Here is a 6448-nt window from a genome sequence, read left to right as displayed (position 1 = left end):
GAGAGAGAGAGCGAGAGAAAGAATTCACAGATAAACCGACACAAAGAAAGAAAACAAAAGGAGAGAGACGGGCAGATGCAAAGACACACCGGCCCCCTGGCCTGGCCTAACCAGGAGCGCAGGACACTGGTATCTGTCCCCCTCCCCATACACCGCCCCCCCCAGCACTTCAGGCCCAACTTGCTATCGGAACAGCTCACCCGCCCTCCCCAATCCCCACCCTTCCCAGTATACTTTGCAGACTGTCAAGTACAAGTGAGAAGTTACTATTATTCAACCCTCGCCACAGCCACCGGCTGCCAGCCTGCCTCCTCCCCCGAGATGCCCTGGACTGGATTCCCCTTCTCCCTTCTTCCTCCTCCTTCCCAGCAAATGGATGAAAGAAAGGAAGCCGGGGACCCTAGCTTTACGCAACCAAGTTGCGGTGTACCCAGAAGGGAAATCTTAGAGTATGAACATTGCAGCAGTTGAGCCACATTTCCAGTTTTTGTGGACAAACTTGGTGGGTTTCGGGGCTTATCTTCACAGACATCTGTTTCTCACACTGACCGTCTCGGCAACCTTACCCCAAAGTCTCCATTAGTAACTTGTCCTCAGAAAGGACAGTACTCCAGTGTCTAACAGGCCTGGGTTCAAATCCTAGCTCTGTTGCTTACGGGCTGTGTGACCCTGGGCCTGACACCACACCTCTCTGAACCTCAGTGTTACCCTCTGTAAGATGGGGTCACTGAGTCCTGGCCTTGTCCTGAGAGCATTAAGTGAGGTGATAGTAAAGCGCCCGGAACTAAGCCAGTTTGCCCCCTGAGAACCCCCCTTGGCTTAAAGAAAATCTGGGTGTAAAGCAAATTGTGAGCTTTTGCGACCTGTGCGTAAGCTAGGAGGGTGTGAAGTTTAAACTCCCTTCCAGATTCCTTGTACAGCTCTGCCAAGTGGACGAGCCCTGTGTGGAGAGGAGGAAATTGAGCGCCAGAGAGGCCCAGCGACCTGCCCAAGACCACCCTGAAAGCTGGGCCAACGCTAGAGCTGGGGCCTCCCTGGGTTTAAGAATTATCACCTTGTCCCCTGACCCCCAAGTCTCAAGGGAAACCCTCTTTGGTGGCTTTTTCTTGCTTTTCCCTTGCTTTCCCACTAAGACATGCTCAGTGGGATGTGAGACCAACAGAGCCACAAGCCCGAGATGGGCTGGATTTCCAGGCGCCGATGGGGAGGGCAGATGGGAGGGTAGCTAATAGCAAGGATGTCCTTTTCTCCACCTGGTGGTCCACCCCAGGGCCAGGCAGAGGCAGAGACGCTGGGGTCCCTCATTGCTTGAAGTCACTACAAAAGTGGCTCCAAGTGCCACATTGAGCACATGCTAAGGCCAGAGAAAGCTATGGCAAAAATGCACACCAAGGTCCAGCGTGGATAGATGGGGTTCCCCTGTCATTGAAGCATCACAAGAGCAACCTAGGAGGTGAATAGCACCATGGTTAAGAGCACACACTCTGAGGTCAGCCTGCCTGGTCCGAATTCTTTGCCTTGGACCAACTCCTCACCTACTGGGTCTGTAAAGCAGCGATGGCGGCAGCTGCCGACAGGGCTGATGATTAAATGAGATGCTGGCTAGGAAGGCTGCCCAGTGGCTGACCCGCCTGGCCCAGCGTGACTGGGACTAAGCCAGAGCTTGGCCTTGGCTGACACATTATCAGGCCCTGGGCTGCGGCAGGCATCTTTGTGCTGCAGGAAGGGCGTCCCCCCACTGTGGGTCCCTGCCTGGTTCTCTCTGTTCTGCCCCAACTTCTTCATTTCTAGCATTTTTTTTCGTTACAAGATAACAGACAGGAAATAAGAAGACCTACTTGCTCTGTGCTTTCAGAGAGGTAACAATATCAAAAGATAAGAATTCTTCACAAATTGACCTATGAATGCAATGGGATTCCAGTAAAGATTCTAAATGATTTTTTTAGACTTTCTAAAACTTAGTTTAAAATTTATATTAAGGCATATAGGCCTCAAATAGCTAAGTGGTACTTAATGAAAAAGGGCATAGAAGGAAGAACTGACCTGCAGATATAAAGATTTTACAAGGCCATAGTGGTAAATTCATCATGGGTCTGTACAGGGATAGGCATGAAGACCAGTGGAACAGAATAGAGGGCTCAGTGGCAGACTCATGTACACCTGGGGACCTTAATACATGACAAGAGTGACTTCACAAAGAAAGGATGAATGGTCTGATGATGGTATTGGAAAATTAGCTCACCGTATGGGGAAAAATAAAACAAAATCCCTACTTAACTCCTCATACTCCAGGCGGAGTAAAGGTCTAAATGGGATGGCAAAATTATAAAGTTAATGTAGGAAAAAATTTTTGTGACTTAAGTGCAAGGAAGGATTTCGCAAACAAAAATTCATAAGCGAGACTTCCCTGGTGGCGCAATGGTTAAGAATTCACCTGCCAATGCAGGGGACATGGGTTTGATCCCTGGTCCGTGGAGATCCCACATGCCGCGGGAAGATCCCACGTGCCATGGAGCAACTAAGCCCCTGTGCCACAACTACTGAACCCATGCACCTAGAGCCCAATGAGAAGCCCGCACGACGAAGACTAGCCCCCACTGGCCACAACTAGAGAAAGCCCGCATGCAGCAACGAAGACTCAACGCAGCAAATAAATAAATAAATAAATAAATTTATAAAAAAGAAAACCACACAGACTCAAAAAAATTCATGCTTTGAAAAAAAAATTCATAGCACAAAATATCAAACCAAAACCTGATCAATTTACATCAAAATTAAGCGAAGGTTGCTATGGGCAATGTTGGCAGACATGTGACAGAATGATGGGAAGTATTAGCAGCATCTGAAACCCGGGATTAACATCTGGAAGTCCTGCAAATCAAAAGAAGATACTTCCCCAAGAAAGAAACATGGGCTGAGATTTTAAAAGACAATTTCAGAGGAGGTAACGCCTAAAACTAACACATTAGCACATGAAGACACATTGAAAATCATTAGTAATCAGAGAGATGCAGGTTAAAATGGCGAAGAGATCTCATTGTACCCCTGTGAAACTGGCACACATCAGGAAGGGAGACAATATCAACTGCTGTTGGGGGAAGGGTACCAGGCTCCCTAGTGCGTGGTGGGAGGTGGAGAGAGCGTAGGTTTCGCTGCCTGGAGAAAAGTGAGGTGCCACAGCCGAGCCAGCAATGGTGCTCCTGGTTATTTAACCCCAAAGAAACATTTGCTGGTCTAGAAAGGGATTCCACCGATGACGTGTGTGGCATTGTCTGTGGATAATCGGGGTTGGTGGCAAAGCGAGGTGTCCGTTGCTGGGAGAGTAGAGAGGTAGTTAATGTGGGTCCCTGGACGCACAGCCACTTGGGTGGATCTTAAAAACACAGTTCTTAGTGAAAATGTAAGAAACAGAAAGATATTAATACAATGTGATTAACACAAATTAAAAACACCAGGAGTATGCCAAAGGATGCTCATTTGGCCCCTGCCAAATGGGGGGGTAGGCATCAGAATAATGCCTATGTGGGCAGGGAATGGGCGTAGGTAAAGGGGAATAAGTAACTAGGCAAAGGAAATTAGGTGTTGCATGAGGAAAAAGGGAAAATGCTCCATTCCACCCGCCTAACATACCACGTTTCCCTTTTCCTCTTCCCTTCCTGGTCTCACACCAGGAGAATTCCCCACAGAGGTAATCCCAGGACAAACGCCAAGACTGAAGGCCACAAGCCATCTCAGGAGCTTTTCCTTGGTCTAACTCATCCTTCACACTTTATTTTTCATGACTGCATGATGTTCCAACCAGAAGGGGAAAAAAAAATTCTTTATTATTGAGAATTGAGGTGATTGCTACATTTTCACCAATAACAGCAACTATATAACCTTGTCAGGACATCCGCAGTATTTCTCTGGACCCCCCTGCACCCCACAAGGCAGCATTACAAGTTTTGTGAGCCCTTTAAAAACAAAACAGAAAAAATTATATTTTGTGACTATGTTGGTACAAAGAAATATATAATCCTGGGTGGACTCATATATTCATTTTCAGTCTATTCATTTTTTCTTCCTAATTTAAAATAAATTAAAATTAAACATTTTCATGGGCCACTAACCTAATGGATAGGTTTTCTCTGTCCCATGAGTTATATACTAAATCAGTGGTCCAGCCTAGGCTAGAACCAGGACTGAGGCAGCCCGGCTCTGCCCACCATGACGGGCAGCCACGCCAGGACCCACCCTGGTTTCCATCTGTGCTGATGAAGGCCACACTGACCATGCCTAGACCAGAAGCAGTGGTGTCCTGGTAAATGTTTAACAACTACTTGATGAGAGAAAAAGCCCTAGTCTGCAGCATTTGCCAATTTCTGTGGTGTAAATAATCTCATGGCCAATTTTAAGCTATCAGTGTGACATCACGGAACAGAAGTTGGAAAAAGATGCAAAGTAGCTCACCCTTATATAATGTTTTCTTTGTACAGATACAATAGGCATAAATAACCTCAAGAGCTTAGATAATAATAAGACGCAGTAAGATAATTAGGAAGTGATGAGTTTTGAGGATTTATTACCTTTGTTTTTAATAGAATCTATTTACTTATACGCTTTTATCATTTAAATTTTAATAATGGCTGTGTTTATCAGTGGGCTCACAAACAATCCTGGAGTTTTAACAACCAGCTCTCGCAAGCTGGCACAAGCTGGCTCCAGCCCACCCCTGGCCGAGGGACACGCCACAGTGGGTTTTCTGGGCCCAGACCTGGGTAGTGACAGAAGACTACATTTCCCAGAAGCCTCCTCTCCCGGGGCCGGCCTTCAGCCTTGAAAGCTGTTACCACGGAGACGGGCTAACAGATTGTACAGGCCGTCCTCAGAGAGGTGAGATGGGAGCAGGGGTCTGGGGTGGCTGGACCCGGCCTGGTAGCCTAACAGGGGGAGGGGGAGGGAGCTGGTGGTAAGGGGGCTTCTTCCGCTTTCAGACACAAACTTTCTGCGGACGTTTTCAGCGTGTGTGTGTGTGTGTGTGTGTGTGTGTGTGTGTGTGTGTGTGTGTGTGATGGGGAGGAGGAGGTTGCTGGCTGCTGGGGAGGGGGATGCAGGGAAGGGCCTGTGCGGTGGAGAGGGCCTCTGGGCACAGAGGTGGGGGAACTGAAAGGTAGCACGGCCTTCCCCAAACCGCGCTGCGGCTGACGAGGCAGCCCCGTGTGAAGAATAAGTACTGCGGGTTCTGGCCCAGCTCCACCTCTGACGACGGTGTTCTGTGACCTTGGGCTCAGGGCCCATCTCAGTGGCTGTCCCAGTTGCAACCCCCTGCTGCCCACTGACATCTTGCCCTTCTCCGCTTCTACGTCTTTCATCTTTCCTTCTCACCCACCTCCCTGCCAAACCATCCCTTCTAGGGCTTCCCCATCTCTTTAGGCCCTTAAGTGCATGGGTTTCAGGGCCAAAAATATACAGCGTCAAACTCCAGGCTGCTACTTACTAGCTCTGTGACCTCAGGCAGAGCACGTAACCTCTCTAGGTCTCAATTTTCTCCTCTGCCAAGTGGGTATCGTGATAGTATCTGCCTCATAGGGTCTGTAATAGAAAAACTCAGTTCAGTCTCCCACCTTCTGTGTGTCTCCTTTACTACTCACACAGAACCCTTCACTTCTGCCACTTCTGGTCACCAAATGTGTGGGTTTTTCACCCACCAAGCAATTCTCCATGACACTAGCTGGATGTCCTGCAACTGAACTCAATTCTGATCCTATCTACTTGGAGATCACGTCAGATCCCCCAGGTTAAGGGCTCAGTCCCACAAGCCTCTTCCCACCCCACTTCAGATGCCCATGGCAAGTAGTCAGTCCCCAGATTACCCATAACTTCTGTTCGACTTGGCTACCAATTGGGGGTTCCCATGACCCCCTCCTCGGGTTCTATTAATTTGCTAGAGAGGCACACAGAACTCAGGGAAACAATTACATTTACCAGTTTATTAAAAGACATGGTAGAGGATGCAGATGGGACAGGCAGGTGAAGAGATACACAGGGCGAGGTCTGGGAAGGTCTTGAGCGCAGGAGCTTCTGTCCCTGTGGAGTTGGGGTGGATCATCCTCCCAGGACGTCACCTTCCCAACCCGGAAGTTCTCTGAACCCCCTACTATTGGGATTCTACGGAGGCTTCCTCACGTAGGCTTGATCGATTACGAACTCCATTTCCACTCTTCTCTCCTCTCTGGAGGATGGGGGAAGGGCTGAAAATTCCAAGCTTCTAACCATGGCCTGGTCTTTCTGGTGACATGTCCCCATCCAGGAGCTATCCAGGGGCTTACCCAGCGTTGCCTCAATACAGAAAACGACGCGCTTGGTGTTCTTATCACTTCGGAAATTGTCAATACTAGGGGACTGGATCTTTGGTCCACCTTAGTGAGGCTGCAGACAAGGCCTTCCCTAGGGCACCCGAGCATATATG

Source organism: Hippopotamus amphibius, chromosome 16, assembly GCF_030028045.1.
Source record: "Hippopotamus amphibius kiboko isolate mHipAmp2 chromosome 16, mHipAmp2.hap2, whole genome shotgun sequence".
Lineage (NCBI taxonomy): Eukaryota > Metazoa > Chordata > Mammalia > Artiodactyla > Hippopotamidae > Hippopotamus > Hippopotamus amphibius.
This window is presented reverse-complemented; position numbering follows the sequence as displayed.